The following is a 20,940-nucleotide window of genomic DNA, read 5'->3' on the forward strand; positions in this document are numbered from 1 at the left end:
CGTTAAATATTGCAGTGGCGTTGGCGTTTTTGCAGTATACCAAAAGTCATTACAGTGGCTACAGTTTTCTTAGGAAAGGGTTATCTGATAACTACTGCGTGAATTGCAGTGTCACACATTCAGAAACGACTGGCTTGCTCAGCTAGAGGTTCAGTAGTCTCCAATTGCCAGACCTAGCTCCACAGGGCTGTGTAGTATAAGGTCTGGCTACACCACATATACATTTTAGGATAGGAGAAAAAACTGCTCTGGGTTGTTTGCATTTCTTTAAACCAATCCCAATCGTCTTGGGCGGCGCTAAAATGGTCTTGGGAAGGAACTTGTTTTGGTGGAACATTTGCACCCCGGAAAAGAAAACACGACATACAATATTAAATGAAGTTGACTGTTCATACAATACAGTAATGTGAGCTAATTAAACTGCCGGATACATGGTTAAACCTCATTTGCTCTTACCAGTGTATCACCGTATGTATTTGCCCACAGCAATCCTCTCCAGTCAGTCCCAAAACATCCCAGTTAGAGAGTAGATGCTATAAACATATTCCTTGTAAATCTTTACAATCATTCTCTGAAAGAACCAAGCATGCCTGCACGATCAAAATTTTCTTCAAAACTTGCCATTTTCAGCATGGACTTTGCTTTACTTTCCTGAAGCGAACAGAGTTTGAGAACGGCAACACACAGAAAGCGGAAGGTGAGGGACATCTAGTGTGTGAGCCACGGGCGGGATGTCAGGCAATTATCCTGGAAATATACTTCCTTTGATCCAGACTAGAGGTTTGTGACTTGGAGAGCAGTCAGTTTATTAAGAGCCAACAGTATTGGCCGGGACAAGCTAGGTTTAAAATGAACTGGATTTCAAGGTTTGTGTTTTGGAACAAAAATAAGACAACTGGAATTAAAAACTTACATACTGCAAAAAGTAAGGGCCTGAACGTTGTGTGGTGACAGCCTTCCATTCCACTACACAGCCCTGCCAACCACTGTATACAACCATAACAAATCATCAGACTTGAGATTTATTATACCCCAGAGTAATCCAGCCATGTTTCTTTGCATTTTGGTGCTCCATCTGAACTCTTTATTGGTGACAGCCACTCTAGATCAGGTGGTTGGTGGTTTGTTGGTTTTGGGGAGATGGGGGGGAGCAAAGGAGCTGTCATTTGGTCTAAGGAACACACACCCCAGACCCAGTGCTGCCTGGTCTCTGTAACACCCCTCGCTGCTACCCCCTAGTAAACAGTCCATTAGCGTAGTGCTCCAAGGTAAACATATTTACTGGCTGGTGACGGCTTGCCAGTGTGGCTCCTCAGGCCCCGTGGCAGAGGGGATTTCATTAGGCAGAGGGCAGGGGGAGAACGGAGGAAATTAATGTGCCATTCAAGATGATTTCTTTGTTTCCCATCAACATGATCACAGACAGGCCGCAGGGAAGAGATGATTTACGCACACAAAGGAAAGAGACAGGGAGAGAGAGGGAGGGTAAGAGGGAAGGAGAGAAAATATCACAAAAGGCTCCCAGTGCGTGAAATATCTTCCTTTTGGTGAAAATGCTCTAGTCATGATTTTTGTTATGGCTTGAAGTGCTGGAATTGTTTTCAATCAGAAAAGCTTTCTTGTTTGTCATCAGGATTGAAAATGGAAGTATTGCTTAGCAAAACCACCAACAGGCACAACAGTGTAATGCAATTTGTTTCTGCACTATCTACGCACAGTAATCCAACCAATACAATGATGTGATGTCCTGCAGCTTCGTTAAAAACCACAATAGCTGTTTTTTCATACAGTACAACCTGGAGGATATTATTCTGTGGCCTTCCTCGTTTATTAATAACTGCTGTTCATTAATTCATTATCTGAAAAGTACATATCAGAACATTGAGTATGTTAGAAGATAGTTTGTACTGAAGTGTCACTGCTGTATTGTTTGTCCACGAAAGTAAAACTGTACTTAAATCTTCAGTTAATAAACTTTTCTTGGGTTGTACCAACCATACAAATAAGCATTTTCTACAGTATGTTTAAAGTGCTCATATTATGCTCATTTTCAGGTTCATAATTGCATTTAGAGGTTGTAGCAGAATAGGTTTATGTGGTTTAATTTTCAAAAAACACCATATTTTTGTTGTACTGCACATTGCTGCAGCTCCTCTTTTCACCCTGTGTGTTGAGCTCTCTGTTTTAGCTACAGAGTGAGGCATCTCACTTGTATTCCATCTTTGTTGGAAGTCGCACACCCGCAGTAAGCACTGCTAGCTAGTCAGAAGCAGAGTATGAGGGCGTGTTACAAAGTGATGCACGTTCGTCATGGAAGTAAAGCCTGGACTACAACAGAGCTGTTTGGAGCAGTTTGTGTTGGTAAGTCCCTCTGGGGTGGACTTTGGGCTTTTTCATTTTGTAAAGCTATAACGTGCACAAAAAAGATAAATAAAAATAAAGGAAAGGGAAAAAGCCAAAAAGCATAATATGAGAACTTTAACAAACGTACTGAGAGTTTTACTTATCAGTGCTTAAAAGTAATTTTTAAACTAGATTTGAAATTCAAATTTAACTTAAAAAAAGTGAACTGCATTCATATTTCGCTTCTCTAGTCGGATTACTCAAAGCTCTTCACACAGTACAGGCACCATTCACACACATACGCTGATGGCCAAGGCTGTCATACAAGGTGCCACCTGCTCATCAGATAAACATGAATGCAGCATCAGGAGCAATTTGGGGTTAAGTGTCTTGCCCAAGGACACTTTGACATGTAAACTGCAGGGGCCAGGGATGGAACCACCAACCTTCCGATTGGTAGACGACTGCACCTGGTAGCTTCTGCTTTTTTGCTGATGATGTAATTCTATTATTTCAGGAGGTGACTTTGCTGTAAATTGGAGCAGTTTACTGTTTAAAGAGGTTGCAATGAAAATAAGAGTGTCAAAATCTGAGGCTGTGGTTCACCTTTTGTAAAAATGTGTACTGATCAGGGCTGGACTGGCCATCGGGCATACCGGGCATGTTCCCGGTGGGCCGACGCACTTTTGGGCCAAATCGCCGATATAAATAGGCCTTTTTTAATTTTTTGGCCGGGCCGGCCCATAAAGAATTCACAGCGGCCCATTGGTTAATTTTCTTTATTGGCACTGGCCTGACCCAATCAAATCCAGGAACCCCCTTCCGCACTCCGGGCCGCAACTTTACGAATCCCACTATGGCCACGCCTCCCGGCCCTGACACACAAGCTGTAATAGTTATGCTGGAAGTTTAGCATCCACCGTTAAAATGGACAAACAACCACTAAAGTGCAAGGGAGGTGCAGAGAAATTACAGGAGAAAATATATTAAGAATCTACAGGCGGATTCCTCAAAAACTTCGTACATGTTTGGGGCTGTAGTAGCTGCTTCAACATCAGTATTACCTGAAGGCGAGGAGGAGGAGAGGTGGCTGGCTATACAGAGAAGCAGAAACAGCATCATGACAGGGAAGAAGCCGAGGAGGAGGCGAGTGACCATGACAGGGCCATGGGAGCGAGTGAGGAAAAGATGGAAGAGAGAGTAGATGACGATGTGGTAAGGAGTAGGCAAATTAACAGGGACTCTCAGGAAGGGAGGGAGGCTGTGTGTGTGTGTGTGTGTGTGTGTGTGTGTGTGTGTGTGTGTGTGTGTGTGTGTGTGTGTGTGTGTGTGTGTGTGTGTGTGTGTGTGTGTGTGTGTGTGTGTGTGTGTGTGTGTGTGTGTGTGTGTGTGTGTGTGTGTGTGTCATAATGACAACAAGCAGTTTGTCTGTAACATTAAAGTTAGTGGCTGTCAGGTAACCTGTCTGTTTAAGCTTACATTGAAAATGCTAGCGGTTGGCCTGTTGGGTAGCTGAAAAGTCTGTGATCTATAAAATCAGTGTTGATACAATCATCAGTGTTCCTTGAATGGCTTAATTAGCTTCTCTTGTATTGGTGCTCTTTTCCAGGGCATATACTACTCTCAGCTTTATTGTAGCTTTTGGGAAGGGTCATGGTTATGGTTATTGTATTTAGCAGACACTTTTGTCCAAAGCAACAAAATATGAATCTTACAATAGTTAAAATTAAATTTAAAGTTGCTAAGCCAATATTAAGCAAAATAGTAATAATAACAATAATGGCAATACAATATCAAATATCAATAATAAAAAAATATAAAAATACCATAAATATACAAATCATAACTCTAAGAATTAATTAATTATTTAAGTGTAAGATCAACAGATAAATCTTGACACCCCTCTTGAAGGATCCAAAACTATCACATGAACGCTGAACACTAGGCAACTCATATCATAGAATGCATGCATATTTTAAGAGGACTGTCTGCAGGGAATGTGTCTGACCAATCACAGTGGGTGTGCCGCCTGGGCCAAAAATGCCAGGGCCGATTTTTTTGTCCCAGTCCAGCCCTGGTACTGATGCATAAAGATACACAAAATTAACAGGTGGATATGTACAATGCATTAATGAATTAGCAGTTAGTCTACATTATAACTTTAAACTGCTGTCAGAAGCTTTGGAAAGCAACCGGAAACATAACTAACTATGCAGGTGAAGTTCCTTTGCAGAGTTTTTTGGCTCGTCTTCATGAATGGGGTGAGGCTCTCCGATATCTGGGATGACCTTAGAGTAGAACCACATGCGTTTTGTGCACATTGGACTATATACAGAGTATCTCAGGATTGCCTCAAAATCCCCCAAAATGGCCCGTAGATATATGCAGGGGAATAGCACTACCAAGGTTACTCTGCTTTGTCACTTTGCCGGTGTACACAGAACTACTAACTCTACTCTAAATGTATAAATTAGAATTGTCCACATTAGCATTCATCAGGGGTATTTTCTATAATTTGTTTTTAAGAACTAGTAGTCTTTTGACTGCTACTTTGCTTCAGGAATGCAACCTTTAAAGTAATTCCTGTCTGTCCAGTGATAACTTTCATTCATTATTATACAGACATCATTTTAACTATGTTTTATTTGCAACACACTGTTGTTCTTGTATTTGTTTGTTTTAAGTTTAAATTGAATGGTACAGAAAAACAACCCACACGGTATGTTTCTGATGTACTACGCAGCAATCAATGGTAATGTATGGATAAGAGAATGGAGTATACTAAGGAATACAAATTGTGAAGACTCCCTGTTTTCACTATAATTCACTTCATTAGCATTCAACATATTATTTTCTTTTTAAGCAGTGTTTTGTTTAATTGTTTACTAGTATTTTTTCAGAGGCTCATATCTAGTACATTTAAGTATATTGCCGTTTGGTTTAGTTATTTATTTTGTCACCGCAAAGATGGAGACTTTATATCACCGCATACCTAATGTTTTGTAAAAACAGCTGCAGTAGATATTTGATGGGCTTATGTACATCATAAATTATAGCCGACCATGTATTCCCTCACTTTTTTTTCCTCTCTATCCTATTCTCTCTCCATCCACCTCTCCTTCCTTTCAGGTCATACTCAGGGTTGTATGACACCTGTGAGCGATGTGCTGGGTGACATGAGCTGCATATAAACTGTAGAAGACAAAACATGCCCCTTTTTATTTAATTTACACACACACACACACACACACACACACACACACACACACACACACACAGAGGGTATTTTCAGGCGCCCATCTCTCTGTGCTAGAAGGCAGTTTTATGTAGTTAGTGACCTTAGACTGTGGAGCAGGTGTTTAGGGTCTGATGACATCATGACAGAGAGTACAGGTGTGTCTGCATACAGACAGGAAGGACACACTCGCACACAAATAGGCACACGCACACAGGCACCTATTGTATGCCATGTTGGATGGCACAGCTCTTTGTTCACTGACCAAAAGACAGCAACGTCATACCGCAGGGAGATTATTCTCATGTTCAGATATAATGTGCATACAGCTGTAAATGAATAAAATGTATTAATAAAAATATATAATAAAACTAAGCAAGGCATTGATGTGCTGTGCTGCCCGCTCAGTATAAGCCTTTATAAAAACATGCATCTGTTCAATACAAACAATGCAGACATAATTAATAAACAGTGATTATGTGGATGTTGTTTACTTCCTGTGAGATCCGAACCATTTACATACATGTCACTTTCACATTGTCAAATAACTATTTATGTATATTTGTATGTATTACGTGGCAGATCTTTTGATGCTGTTGAAAGTGATCAGAAACCCCTTTTTTTCCACCTCTAAAGCAGCAGTATTTGAGCATGTGTGCATCTGTGTGCAGTGGACATGCATATTTAAGAGCCTAAAGGGAAATGTCAGCTTTCATGCCGTCCAGGGGGAGACTTGTCCTCTGCACCATCATGTGGAGAGAAGCAGTACAGCAGTGACTTCATTGACATTCCTCTCATAAAGGCAGCGGCTAAACCGGCCTCAGAGAGTAATCCTTCTTTTACTGAGACGTGGTAAGGAAGAGGACACAGTGTAAAGCTGATCGATTTGATCCCAACCAGGAAATTGTACATGTGCTTTAAGAGCTATGCAGTTTGTCCGCTATGCTGCCATCCAATCCCATACTTATACCCTGAGGATAAATACATAAACTGTTTCTGTGTAGCATCAAACCGTGAAGAGATGTTTATAAATTCAAACTATAACGTAATGTGCAGGATTTTTTTTTTGTTTGTGGAGAAGTCCTAGCCTGCGGGGTGATCTTTTGTTGATATCCAAGCGAGGCCCAAGGTACAGCCTTGATAAGGTCTGATATACAGACAGAGAATGTTTTGTCTTTCCAGTTCTCATTGAGCATGACAGAGAGGATTTCGGAGAGACTGCACTGCCAGATGGGAGATTGTTCCTTCATGGGTATTGTCTGCGAAACGCCTCGGAATATGTCAGCTTTATCTGTGTTAAAACATACCAAACATTTTTGCATGCGATACTGTGGTACCGAAGCTATAGCCTCTCCCATCTGTGCCGCTGCAAACTGTATCTTGGTCCTGCAGCATCCAGTACACAAGGCAGAAATAACTCCACTGATCTGAGGAGAAGGCTGCCACTGCCAAATTTGTGATACGTAAATGTGTGAAATATTGTGATATTGAGACATGGTTCCAGATAGATTATGTTGTATCAGTGAGCTGTGTTTTATCCCTCTCCCCACTGCTCTCTCCTGCTCGCTCTCTCCCTCTTTCTGTCTCTCTATCTCATTCACACACACATACGCACATTGACACACATAATGCACTATCATTTCCCTCATTTCGTGCAAGAGGTGTGAAAGGCAAATATATGCTCTCCTTCACTGTGGACATAATACTGAGGTCATGAATGGAATGTTAATGAATGTTTTACCACATACCTCTATCAGCGGACACACATACACGCACGCGTACAGGATCACACTCGCACACCAGGATTTGCCGAGCGAGTACCAACTTAGCCAAAACCATAACAATACACTATTTCAAATTTGCATTCCTGTGCGAGCGAGTGGGTGTTTTTTTTTTTTCTTTTCAGACCACGGCAGCTTGCTTTGACTTGTACGTCGAGCTGCAAGAATGTGAAAATGAGAAAACAAAATTAAACTGACCAGCTAGGTAAATGGAGGCAAAGAATTTTAGCCGTAAAGCCAAGCCGGTCCGTTGCTGAATGCGACCCGTGAACTTCAAATCCTTCACGTCACATTGGGAATTGTAATAGAGGAAACAAAAGGGGACGGAGGGTGTGGGAAGGAGAGGCCGCGGCTCGCAGATCACTAGGCTGTGTTTGAGTATCTTATCGGGGCTGTCGCCAGCTCAACCTGGCTCCATTGACTTTGTGTGGGGATTAGAAAGGCCCACAGCTTCTGATTATTTGGGTGAGTGAGCGGTTCTGTGTAAACAAACATTGTGGCCGGGATTGTTCCAGTCACAACATGGCTGGTTGGCCCCTGACAAACCCAATACACACACTGTGGTGCATCATGGGTGTGTGTCGCTGTTTTATTCACCTTTTATGGATATCAGTTGTGCTTTCTCACTGATAGTCAGGGATGCTCAATTCAAAATTCCAGTTCAGGAAAGTAACGGATGCCAGTTGCTTTAGACCTTTTCAACCTGAAACATAAAAAATACACCTCAGGATATTAAGATGGTATTTTGACTATGAGTGGATGTATTGTTCCTTTTTTAAAGTGCAACATGCTGAAAGATGGCCAACCAGACTGAAGCTCCTGTAACCAAAAACTGGCATCTGTATACTTGTTAAAGCCATGAGGAGTCAAGTGAAAGCATATTGGGGGTGAAGGGAATCTAGCAGCTATAAGTAGAAAAAAAATATTTTTTCAACAGTAAAGTACACATTATGCCAAGCACATGGGATACAGTGCAAAAAGAGAAACGTTGAAAAACATGTATTTATAAACACAAATCCTCAGTGAGACTCTTATTTATTTTTACCGCTACTTTTCACTGTATGTTTATTTTTTTAATTTTTTTTTTTTATTTATAAAAAATATATTTATTTTTTTATTCTTTTAACAAAGGTAGAGTGAGAAGCACCCGTGAAGGGGCTGTGAAGTCAGCTGCATCTCTAGATATCCATTCCAGATGCTGGCTAGACTTGGTGGAGCCGGGGCCCGCTGTACTGGGGGCTGGATTTAGTTGTCTTTTCCTCCAGGTGTGATGCCTCATGCTGATTCCCCCACATGTTCCATGGGTCTTATCCAAACACGCCGGGGCCGGTGACAGCGCCGGTAGGCCTGCCCGCTCTCCCTGCCCACGCTTCCTCTCTCTCTGCCTCCCCTGGTGGCCCACCCACCCACACTGCAACAGCATCAGCCAGCCAGTCCCCTTCTCCTTACCTGTCACCAGAGTTGCTGCCCTGAATGCCTGTGCGGCGCAAACCGAGAAACGTCCTTCCTTTACTCTTTTATTTCACGCTTTCCCCACTCCTTCAGACCTCTCTCTCCTTCTGGGTTTGAACCCTTTTGACAAGAGGTTATGTTCACACCGCTGCTCCACAGGCTCTGCTGCAGCCCTGGACAGGCCAGTTGTTGCTCTAGTAACTCAATCGTGCTCAACGGTGATGTAGGACGTATTAAACTTGTCATATTTCAAGCCTGGTCAGTTTTAGGACGATACGCCATCAGGGAGTGTTAGGCGGTTAAAAAAAGCAAAGTGGAGTGGAAAAAGAAAACAGAAGCTCTGCTGTTTTGTGTATTTGTTCTCCAGCTGAATGTTCGGCGTCTGTTTCCATTAAAAGTGTGGGTCGGTCTTTATCCTACAGTAAACTAGACTAGCTAAAGGTCTTTCTTTTTGCAGTTTTACTTAACACCATGGCTCAATTCTTCCATGGCAAAATAAATGTTTCTTTTTAATGTAAATGAATTCCTCCTACTCCTTTTTTTTTTTTTTTTTTTTTTTTTTTCCAGGGCAGGAACAGAAAGATACAGTGGGGGCAAAACATTATTAGCTAGCCCACACAAAATATGTTGTCTCATCATGGCTCAAGTTGGATGCCTTCCAAGTTTGGCATAACTGAGGATAACATATTTATGGGAACAAGAAACATGTTGGCCATCGTTTCTTTGACAGGAATTTGTCTTGATTTATTAGTGTTACAAGAAATACTGAGCTGATTAATTGTTTCTTACCACTTGAAGTTCTTTATCATTGAAAATGTTTTAGTACTGATTCATTACAAGTCAATTATGGAGTTACAAAATTAGTTAGAAGGCAGGCATACATGCTGTTATTTTGAATAATGGAGTCAACAGTTTAAAATGAATCTTTTTTTCTATAGAAGCTCTGAAATGAAATAGTTCTCTTTTCTAAATCCATTAATCTATTGAAGTCCCAAGGCTGTATAGTATCAATAAACCACATTTTGAGTCAGATCAAACAGACATGGTTGTGTGTGTGTGTGTGTGTGTGTGTGTGTGTGTGTGTGTGTGTGTGTGTGTGTGTGTGTGTGTGTGTGAGAGATAGAGAGAGAAGTCTTGTGTTGTCATAACTTTGCTAAGATACTTTGAAACGACCCATGTGCCAAAGCAACGTAAATGATTTCCTGATGTTTAAAACATCATTGCTGTGATTAGACTCACAGGGTCAAGATTTCAGCTCATACACTGCTTGGACTGTCTCCAGAGCTCATTACACACAGATGATGGTAAACTTAACTCTTTGCAAATGTGCAAGTGTTTTTTTTTTTTTTTTTTTTTTTTTACAGTATAAGCACAACAGTTGGATGACAGAGGACAAAATGTGTCAAATACATGACAAACCTAATGTAAACCGTCATGTGTATCTTATCAAGTCATTTTCTCATCAGGTTTTGTCCAACAACTCATATTATTGTAATTTCCCAATGCGGGTGATTAATATGTTGTGTCAAACTGAATCAAATGTTGGGCAACTTTCGCTTAATATGATTTAGTAATAACAATTGTCAGGAAGCTGCGGTTTGGTTTGGAAGCTGTGGTTCAGCTTAAACTCTTCATCATTGTCAAACTTCTCCTCCCTGTCGTTAGGGTGACTTGAGGATGTGTTGTTCTGCTGCACAGCGAGGTAATAATGTTTAAAATAACAATTTTCTAAGTTTGAATGAAATCTGATTAACTGGAGAATAAGGCTGATTGATAATTACACAGACTGATTATCTTTCATGTATTTTTATTTTTATTTTGTTTTACATATTTCACTGTGCTGAAAATTCAAATCTCTCAGAAGTTGCCTGTCAAGTTCTAAGTGCAACAAAGTTATGCTTCCATCTCTGGGTTTTGCTCATCAGTGGGAACTGATCATTTCCCGCTGTTACTTCCAGGTGAGGCATCACTAGCAGTGGCTCAGGACACCCCGAGCCACTGAATGTCTCGTGACATCATTGCCAGTCATCCATTTTGTATCCTCTGCTCCAGCTGGAGCTCGATGTTGGACCTCGGTGAAGCCCCAGTGCTGGTATTAATTTCTTGGGCCTGTTGGCGTCCATCCCCTGGCAGCCCAGTGCCAGCCTCAGCCCCAGCCCAACCCCAGCTCTAGTTCCATCTCCAGCTACATGTAGGAGTGTTACTGGAAAGCTGGCCAGTGGGATCTGGCTCTGATAATCATTTCAGGCTCGACCTGCCAGCATCTGTAGCAAAGCTTGCAGAAGATGGGCTATTAGTATTCAGAGAGGACAGACGTGAAGGGAAAAAAAAGTAATAAAAAAAAAGACCTCACGACCTGGAATCATACATCATCTTCCGAACAGTTTGAAAAAAAAAACTTTTTCTGTGGTCCATTTTTCTACAATATGGTTTTATAGCTTAATACCGATATGGTCATGCTTTTGCGGAATTTCAGTGTGGTTTCGAAGATTTTGAGCAATTTATATTTGTAAAGGGCTGTTTCCAATTGCAAACAGAATGAATAGCTGAACGATGAAGTGGAACCTTTTAGGGTTTCTACAGGAGAGAATGCACTAAAGTTCACAAGTTGTTTCATGTTTAATGCATTCGCCACTCAAGTACTATACACTTATACACTGAAGTACACTTTTGGATAAATAAAAACATATTTGATAACCCATATGCAGTGTTCAAATGTTGGAATGAAGCTGATGTACTGCGGCTACTTTAGATTATGTTACCATAAGACATGGATTCCAGGCAGAACTGTGTGTGGATGTTTATCCCTTTCAAACAAGTCAAGCTAATGGAAAACAAACTTGAGCATTTGCGTCTCTATGTGGTCAGCAACCTTTAGTTTTTAATTTTTCACTTAAGGGGATATTTTTCTAGTTGCTGTTCTTTTTAATGAACCAGTTTAAAGTTAGTCTCTGTCTCACTGTCGCTCCTGCTACTGATAACAGGCATGTCCTACCTTTCAAACTTAAGTATTTCAACCGTAACTGCATACTTACCGCATCTGCTATTGATTGGTACGTGTGTGTTTGTGATTACAAGTTTACGTTACTTGTGATTGTGTGTTCTTGTGCGTATAGGTGGTCAGAAATTCCCACTGGATCTGGTTTAGCCAGGCCCAAGATTCCAGTGGCTTTATGGGATGCTGCACAGTTTGGTAGCCTATTAGTGAATGTTCCCTCTCTTTATGAGACCAAGATGCAGAATGATTAAACCTCATCAGACAATCATTATAACTAGGCGTACTTGGACTGGAATCTTTTCTCTTCGTGTCAGTCTTTTCAAATCAACATTTCATGGGTGTCTGATTTACACTATTTTTCTCATCTGGATGTGTTGGCTCGTCTAAACATCGATGTCCAATGGGTTTAGGTTTTTTGGCTAGATTAGCAATTCCTTTAACCCTTACAACAAGTATTTCATTATAAAGAGCTGGGAAAACGTGGAAAATGAATTCTGAAAACTTAAAGATCACACAAGAATATGGTGCTGGGCGATATGGCAAGAAATGTGATCACAACATATTTTCCCATTTTGATCGATCTCGACATTTATCACCATATAATTTTTTTGAAGTGCATACTAACTGAAGCCGAAAGAAACCATAGGTTTATTTACATTTTAGAATATAGTTTAACATAAAATAAAACACATGCCTTTACAGCATTTAGCACAGTGTTTATGTTGAGGACTCACATTACACATTCATATTATGAGATGCCCCACTGGTCAACAGAGCAGAAGTGCCCTCTACTGGAAAAATAAATTTAAGAGTAGCCCTTTTTTTCTCGTTAAGTCATCCTACAATTACGCTTACCTTTTTTGTGTCTGTAAAATAAACAGGTGCAAACTGAGTAGTAAGTCTTGGCTACATTTCTTTTGATTTTGTAAACAAGCTAAAACTACTTAAAAGCAACATTAAATGTAAACTCCTGCCAAGAAAGCATCTCAAATGTTTGTAGAGGTAGCACAAAACCAAACAAAGTAAACAAGTGCATGTGTAAACAAATGTCCTTCACTATACAATAAGAAGTAGCGGTCGTACTATTTCTGCTCCTTTTTGAATGTTTTTCATATGGGGCCGCAAAAGACGACATGATTGATTGTTGTTTTGGTACAGAAGCCAGGGCACAGCTAATACTAGCGCTGTTAACAGCAGACAAACTACTACTTGCAGGCTGTGTGTGTGGACTTGGGCCAGCATGAGTCCGCATTTTCATACTCTGTGTAGTGGCTGGGGCGGTACCTGTTCAGGTGATGGAAAAGATTAGTTGCGTTTCCTGTCCTGGTTGGCATCAACCGACGACATATTTTGCAGACCGGCCTTAATCTGCTCGTCGTCGCTTTTGTGAAATCTGAACCATACCAACTGACGTTGTGTAACCCCTTTTTATCAACAGTGTCTTCTGCTTGAGAGGATAACGCAAGCTCACGTTCATGTCCACCATCACTTTCGTTGCCCTTGGCTCAACTTTCGCCGTCGAAGACCTCGATACATTTCCCCCTACCTAAACCTGAACCAAACCTGATGGATGGGGCGCTACACATTTTAACAGGAGAGAAACCCTATTTGACGGGGGAACACGCTTCGACGCAATGTTGCAACATAATAGCAAAACTTAAAAACTCACTTGCAGAAGCACGGCATCTTTTTGCATGCTTGAGATATAAACCATACATTACATTAATTCTTTTTTTATTATTATTTATTGCTATATGTGCATGAACACTTCACCATATGAGTTGCTGACCTCCACCATAATGCCCATGAATCTCCTCCTTCCTGGACTAAGAGCTCCTGAGAGGTTTCTCCAACAAGCTGTTGTCCCTTCTGTAAACACAAGTACTGTAGAATTGTGTGTGTGTGTGTGTGTGTGTGTGTGTGTGTGTGTGTTTAGATGGGGTTATTCAAAAGCTGTTCCACTTGCATGGCAACGCCTCATTACCCATACTGCCTCCTTCTTTGCCCTGAAGTGGGGTGCGGCTCCCCTCGCTGGGCCCAGTCGTCAAGGTGACCCAACATGCCCCAGGATGGCAGGCAGGCAGACAGGCTGGGAGAGAGGGGGCTGTTCGCTCTGTCTTTATTGTACCGGGGCCACCGTATGCTAGCTGGTGCAGTAGGCCCTGGGTAGTTCCAGACTGTCGCATGCGTCCTGGTGAGCAAGCAGCTGATCTCATTTTTCAACACACAGCTGCCCCAACATCAGGCCCAGGTGAAGGTGACCTCCCTTGCCTGTTGGAGTGCCTCTTAAAGTGGTGGGTGCAGTGGATGCTGTGCCAAATCCCAAATACTTTTGGTGATGTAACGTTTTGTTGTTTTGATTTTAGGTCAGTTTTGTTCAGTGTAGAGGTATTAAGATCTGGTTTTAGCATCAACAGTATGCAGGAAATGTGACAGTTGTTGACTTACTGTAGCAGGCTGTACAGTGCATGAGCCTCTCTACTCTGCAACAACAGACTGATCAAAAAAGCAGTAACTGTATATCACTCTTTTATCTCTTCAGACATCCATCTTTATCTCTTGCGCCTTCTCACTCCATCCATTCATCCTTCCTTTTATTCATTCCTTCTCTCATTTGTCTTTCTCCCTCCCTCCCTCCCTCCCTGTCTCTTCCTGTCACCCCCCTAACTCCCTCCCTCTAACACAGGACAGATTGGGAAGCCGTGATGGCGGCACAGAAGTTGAGGGAGAAGCTATTTATCCCAGACGGATCAGGAGGTGTGTGACGGAGGTGTGGACGGTTGCTGCAGGTCAGTGACGTTGGCAGGCGCCAGGCAGGCCAGCCCACATGGCTCGGGGAGTGTGGGACTACAGACAGATGGCACCTGGTGGGTGACAAACAATTAACAAACCAACAAGAATAGCTGGATCGGCAGTATACCCACAAGCACAGGAGATAGCAAGAGAGCGGGTGCATCTGTGCTCTGAACACTTTCACTCTTTACTTTTCCTCTTCCCGAGTCTTGTTTTGTATAACAGTTGCAATTTACCCATGTGTCTTTTTCACAAAAACAGTCTTGTTGTCGTGTCGCTATAGAACAGTCTAAATAAAGCACTGTTGAACATATGCAGCCAGCATATGTTTCTGTTTATTTCAGTGCAGTTTTGAGAGAAGCAGTGGGTGATTTAAATGTATAATACAAAGAAACAACATATTTGATATCTACTTAAATGTTAAGCAAAAGTTTTAAACAATCATAAAAGTTCCCCACAGCAAAAGCAGTACCTGGCATCGTTGTGCGTGTTTTTTGTAAAAGTCATGCTGGAAATTTAGTGTGTTTGTACTAAAGTTAACATGGTGGCCGATGGTATTTCACCGCCTAACTACATCCAAATGTCATGGTGATAGGGTGTTTCAATACTCCACTCCAACTTACTGTTCAGCGAATTTGCAATTTGGTAGTATCTCTTTCAAGAGTAAGGAGAAAAGGATTATTATTGATACATACCTAACTGTGTGTAAGTAAACAGCTGTCATGTAGTAGAATTATTGGTTTGGACAGGCATTGGTCCTTTGTGTTTGTGTGTGTTGTGTGTGTGTGTGTGTGTGTGTGTGTGTGTGTGTGTGTGTGTGTGTGTGTGTGTGTGTGTGTGTGTGTACACATCTGGAGTCTAGACTCTGTGGCTCTATGGGCAGGATCCTATCTTCGAGCAGCATCGGGTCCGTAGACCGGCCATGTTGACATAGGTGGCACACACATACCGGCATCTGTTTCAACAGTCAGTCCTCTTACCAAATACCCCCCTACACACACACATACACACACTGCCGGACACTTTTATCCTCCACTGAGGGATGGAAGAGGGAAGAAGGGGATGGAGAAGGGAGACAAAGTAGTAGAGGGGGGAGGGGGGGTAGGCAGGGCTTAACCCACAGAGGTCCCTGTTAACCAAAAGCAAATGCAACTTCTTAGAATCAGCACTGTAAATCCTCCAATCCCCCTTTTTCATTGCTGCGTCAGGATATTAAGACATGGAGGGAGGACAGCGTGTGTGTGTGTTTTTGTATTCTTCCCCCATGCTAGTTGTGTGTGTATGTTTGTTCATATGAATGTGTGTATATGCGTAACAGACAACATAAAATGAATTTCCTCTTGAGGAGTTATGGTTAATCATGAAAATGGCCCCACAGAGGTCTTGTGTGTGTGTGTGTGTGTGTGTGTGTGTGTGTGTGTGTGAGAGAGAGAGAGAGAGAGAGAGAGAGAGAGAGACTGCCAGTGGGCTGTATTGCACGTTGTATGCTGAAGGAGCCTTTAGCGCTTCCAGATCAGGGAGTTTTATTAGCCCATATCAGAGCACTGCCACTTTTGATTTATATCTGTGTGATGTCAAAACACACACAGACACGTAAATGCAAGCACACATATCAATTTGCACTGTTTAATGTGCAGACCATTAACACAAGAGAGTAGGACAGAAAATATAAGAACTACAGGGAAGACAGGTGGACAGAGCCAGTGTAAAACAACATATACCAACCTAAGTGATGGAGAGCCAGTCAAAATTGTCACTGCAATACTCTGAAGCCAGTTTACATATTGGCTTGACATATTAATGGGATAAACACAGCGATAAATCTTGGTCAGAGAATGACATCGAAAGAATGCCAGAGCAATAGGCTTTTCACAGTAGGAAAATAAACACTGATAAGACTGTGGGAATAATCATGAAGAGGTTGTGTGTGGTTTTGTGTGCACATGCGTACTTGCAGAATAAACACGGAGAGGTAACAGCAGCACCTACAGTGTAGCAGCTTAGATTTAATGTAATACAAACTGCTCAGGAGAGGATGGAGAACAGTTCATATCGAATATATGCGTCTATGTCAGTAGATAGTTCTGGTAGCAATATAGGTGTCCATTTTCATGCTAACTCTTTCTATTCTTAAACCATCCAACAAATGGAATGTGTAATGGCAAACGTCAGCACAAAAAGTCAGTACAAGCATGTAATCAATGTAAATGAATAAGTTTCTGGAAGAAAAGAAAAAAATCAATTTTCATATACAGTGACCAGGGCTGAATGTGCTCAGCTCCAGTGTTTACGCCCAGCCAAAATATCGATGAAAACCAAGGGCCTCTCTTCGATGCACATTGCAAATAGAGATCCGCTAATAGAATCTGGGAGATAAATTTTCCTGTCACTTTCTCTACCTCCAAAGAGCCTTTTGGTCGATAAGGGAGAAAGATTGGGTTGAGAATTGATTTTCCAGAATAATTGCTATTCTCTTCGTCAGGGGGACTCAAGTGTTTCCAAGGCTTTTTCCTATTACAGCTGCTGGCTCTCCAATTTACCTGTCCCGAGAAAATACATGAAAGGGCACAGCCTTTGGCCTCTGCAATCATCAAGGTTGTGAGGCCTCCAGCAGATGAGATTTATGTTGAGTTCAGTATGATTGGCCGGTGGTATTCTGTAGATTGTTAACGTTTGACCTTTGCAACACAAAATCTGAAACATAAATGACACGTTAACTTTTTATTGTCCCGTAGAAACCGTGCTAAACATATTTATTTTGCAGTTTGAAGGTTGTGCAGCACCATACAGCTAAATGGACTCTTTGCAGAAATGTGGCAACCTTCACTCCTCGTATTAATGTCACAGATATTGACAAAAACCAACTCCTGTTGCCGTTTTGATCTTGTATGCTCCTCCAAGCAGCAGCAAATAGGCAATCCGTAAGGAAGGTAATTAGCAGACAGATCTTTACTGAGCCAGATCTAATTCCCCATAGCTTAGCCGGTACCTGGCCTGGCCCTCCTGTGGCTGATCCTGTTCCTTTGTACCATCCAGCTAACAATACTAACAGCCATTTATCAGAAATAACAGAATGGCATTGGAGCCAGTGATGTGCATAGCCTGAACCAGACATGGTGGGCAAAAAGATATTTGGAAGCATTTCAAAGTCAAGTTGAAGACTGCCAGACACCATTAACTACCTCAAAAGTGAAAACAGTGCTTGTAATACAGCTCAAGTTGAAACTGAAAGTGGAATCACTCATGCTTTTATTTAAACATTTGACATGTACTCGACTAACACTGTGTCTTGCCTGTGCAAACAGCAAAAGCAGTGGGTATGTAATACATGCCGGGTGAAAATGGAGCCGTGCTTTATTATTAGAGATGTGTGGTGTGTTGCATTGTTCCATATCATTGTGTAGAGCAGAGGGAGTGATTCTCTCGCCCTCTGTCCTCCTGCAAATCATACTCGGCTGCCATGTGAAGCCTCCTCTCCTTGCTCCAGTGTACAAAACCCTATTGTGGTTTCCCTGAGATAAGCAGAGAGAGAGAGAGAGAGAGAGAGACACACATTTCTGGAGGCGCCAAGCCTATCTCCTCTATCTCCTCCAGGGAACATGCAGGCATTCCCAAAGACACTGGTGCTAAGAGCCTCGTCGCCCTGCTGCCCACCTCCTGCACACACAGGAGAAGGAGACGTGGAGATTTATGTCATGGTAACCCAATCTCTTCCCCTACTGAACTCCCCGTCTCCTCTGACTGCCTGTGGGAGCAAGGGAGAGTTTAAGAGTGGAGGGAGCCTGTGAAGGCTGCTGATGTTTTGTTGGGTCTGAGACCGACACAATGTTCTCTTTCTGTTGTTAGAATCTGATAGGTGAGGGCTGCAGTGATTTGTACATGTCTTCACAGTGCTTGTGTGTCTTTATATGTGGTTATGTGCATGCATTAGTGTTTGATGTCTGATACCACAGGCCCTACTTTATTTGGGACTGAGTGGGATTAACTTCCACGGATGGCTATGAGAAGAGATGTGACACTTAGAGATAGCAAAAAAAAGAGGAGGTCGTGTAAACACATTCACACAGACACATACCCGCTCACATGCTAACACATTTCAAGCCAAAATTCACACAGTTACATTTTTAGGATGCCTTCCTAATGCTCTTTTAACATTTTAACATGCACCAGATTTTCCTTTTTCGCCCAGAAAAGCAGCTGAAAGAAACTGCAAAAAAGTTGATACTTAACAAACTGAACAGATGCTGGAAGCAAGTGGTAAAGCCAACATAAAGATTGCACTACTTCTTTCTATCCATACCTATTAGAATTCAAAGAGTCAACAATGTAGTGTAGGTGTACATAATGAATGAAACACAGAATGTGACATCTCCTTGAATTCATAGGTTTAATATTTCATGGTTCGGAGGCACACCTGAGAGATGAACATATGACTGAATCAAAACTTAATGTGGAACACGCAATATGCTGAAATTATGAAGTCAGGGGGAGGAGGCGACTGAATTACTGCATCAAGGATGACAGACTTGGATAGTAAAACACTGAACTGCAGTCACTTTTTATTTTAAACTTTCTTAAAGAATTGAATCCTTTACTGTATAAATAACAATACAACACAAATGCACTCAGTAATATTAGTCTTAATCCAATTCTTTAGAACCACCGATTTTTTTTAAGTCTCTGTTTATGATGTTTCTTACCTGCACAAACTGAAGAAACTCAGTTAAATTAGACTTCACACATTCACTCTCACTTTCGCAGCATCTTCCAAACATGTGTCAAACTCACCAGGGGTCGCCCTTATGGTGATGTGTGTATGCGCGCTATGTGTGTGCAAGTAGGCCTTCCTGCATGTGTGTGTGTTCGGCATGACGTGGCAACCCCCTGCCCTGTTCAAACAGTTGTCTGTGCAGGCAGCCTCATCGTCAAGCTTGGCTTGCCACTGGTACACGCTGTGCCTGGCACCCTGCGGAGGGGGAAGGAAGGAGCACAGCAGGGCCAGGCCTCCTCCAACACCTCTCCCACCGAGCCAAAGGCCCCTCTGGTGGGGCTCTGAACACCAGAACAGGCCCAGCGAGAAATGATAATGAGGACCAAGACTGTGTTACACAGGATAACGTGTAGGGACGCCATCCCAGGTTTTAAACCACACACACACACACACACACACACCAAGATGTAAACAAGCGAATATAGAAACATATGCACACAAGCACGCCTGCTCATAATCAGGCTGGCAGGGATGCAAATAATCGAACACACACACAAACTCGCAATCTAGTTCAGGATAAGACATTGTCAGTCGTCACACGCTTAACATTGTGTTGTCATGTGTCTTTGTTAGCAGTAATGTTTGAGTTTTCTTTGCACAGCTGCAGTTTGGCACACTTGGCATTTAGTCCGTATGGTCAGTGTCTGTATGGTCTGTACTGTGATCTTTTTCCTTCGTTTAAAGATCCAATGTGTAGGAATTTCTCCCATCTAGCTTTGAGATAATATATCGCAATCGCAGTTCAAAGTACGTATTACAGCTACGGTAGCCTTCATGCTTCAAAAAGACGGTCTCTTGCTCTTTTCAAGATCCTTTTTCTTTTTCTGGGAGAAGAAGAAGACTCCTGTTCCTGAAATTTGGATTTTGAATTCATGTGGTCCTCCATGTTTCCTTCTTCAAACTTGCCAGGGACGGGAAGCTACGATAACCATTAGCAGCATTAGCAGCACCTGTGAGTTTATCATGTGACAGCAAAAACGTGAAAGGCGGAGCAGTATGTCCTGTATGTCCCTTACCGGCTAACGTATTTCAAGATGGCACATGAATATGGAACGTCTACCCCAGTTCATGCAAATGCAAATGTAACATTTCAAGCCTAAAGGAATACTTGGTATTGATGATGGTGGTAAATATTCATGACAAAGGACAAGTTTGTGAACGGGCAACACAGATTTTGATAATGAACAACTAAACACGTTACACACTGGACCTTTAAGGAGGTAACAGTCTGGTAGCTGTCATTAATAACGCTCTAACCAAAGATACCGTAGTAGTTTGATTCCAAGCAAATCACTGGTGCTCCAGATTTCTCCTGCTTGTGACAGACATAAATGCTACTGGGTATGCAACAAATGTGATAAAGACATCTTGAAAAGTGTATAAGGGAAATTATGTTCCAAAACATCTCAGCCTTTTTATTTTTCATGAAGTCATACCGATATGGCTTTAATACAAATCTAATTACTGCATGTGCTAGTTGTTGACACATACACAGTGACCAGGCTGTACCACCTGCAACTTGTCAACAAAATCATGTTTACGTTTGTTTTACACATGTTGTTTTGGC

General features: G+C 41.9%; 1 long non-coding RNA gene across 3 annotated transcripts in view; it reads left to right on the forward strand.

Annotated features, from left to right (window-relative positions):
- Positions 1-14,961, forward strand: part of LOC114547140 (uncharacterized) — a 100,368-nt gene extending 85,407 nt beyond the window's left edge. For all 3 annotated transcript variants that reach the window (XR_003691113.1, XR_003691115.1, XR_003691114.1), the window contains one exon: positions 14,496-14,961. This is a non-coding gene — a long non-coding RNA (uncharacterized LOC114547140). The remainder of the gene's footprint in view (positions 1-14,495) is intronic.
- Positions 14,962-20,940: the final 5,979 nt, after the last annotated feature.

Source organism: Perca flavescens, chromosome 20 (genome assembly GCF_004354835.1).
Source record: "Perca flavescens isolate YP-PL-M2 chromosome 20, PFLA_1.0, whole genome shotgun sequence".
NCBI classification, from domain to species: Eukaryota; Metazoa; Chordata; class Actinopteri; order Perciformes; family Percidae; genus Perca; species Perca flavescens.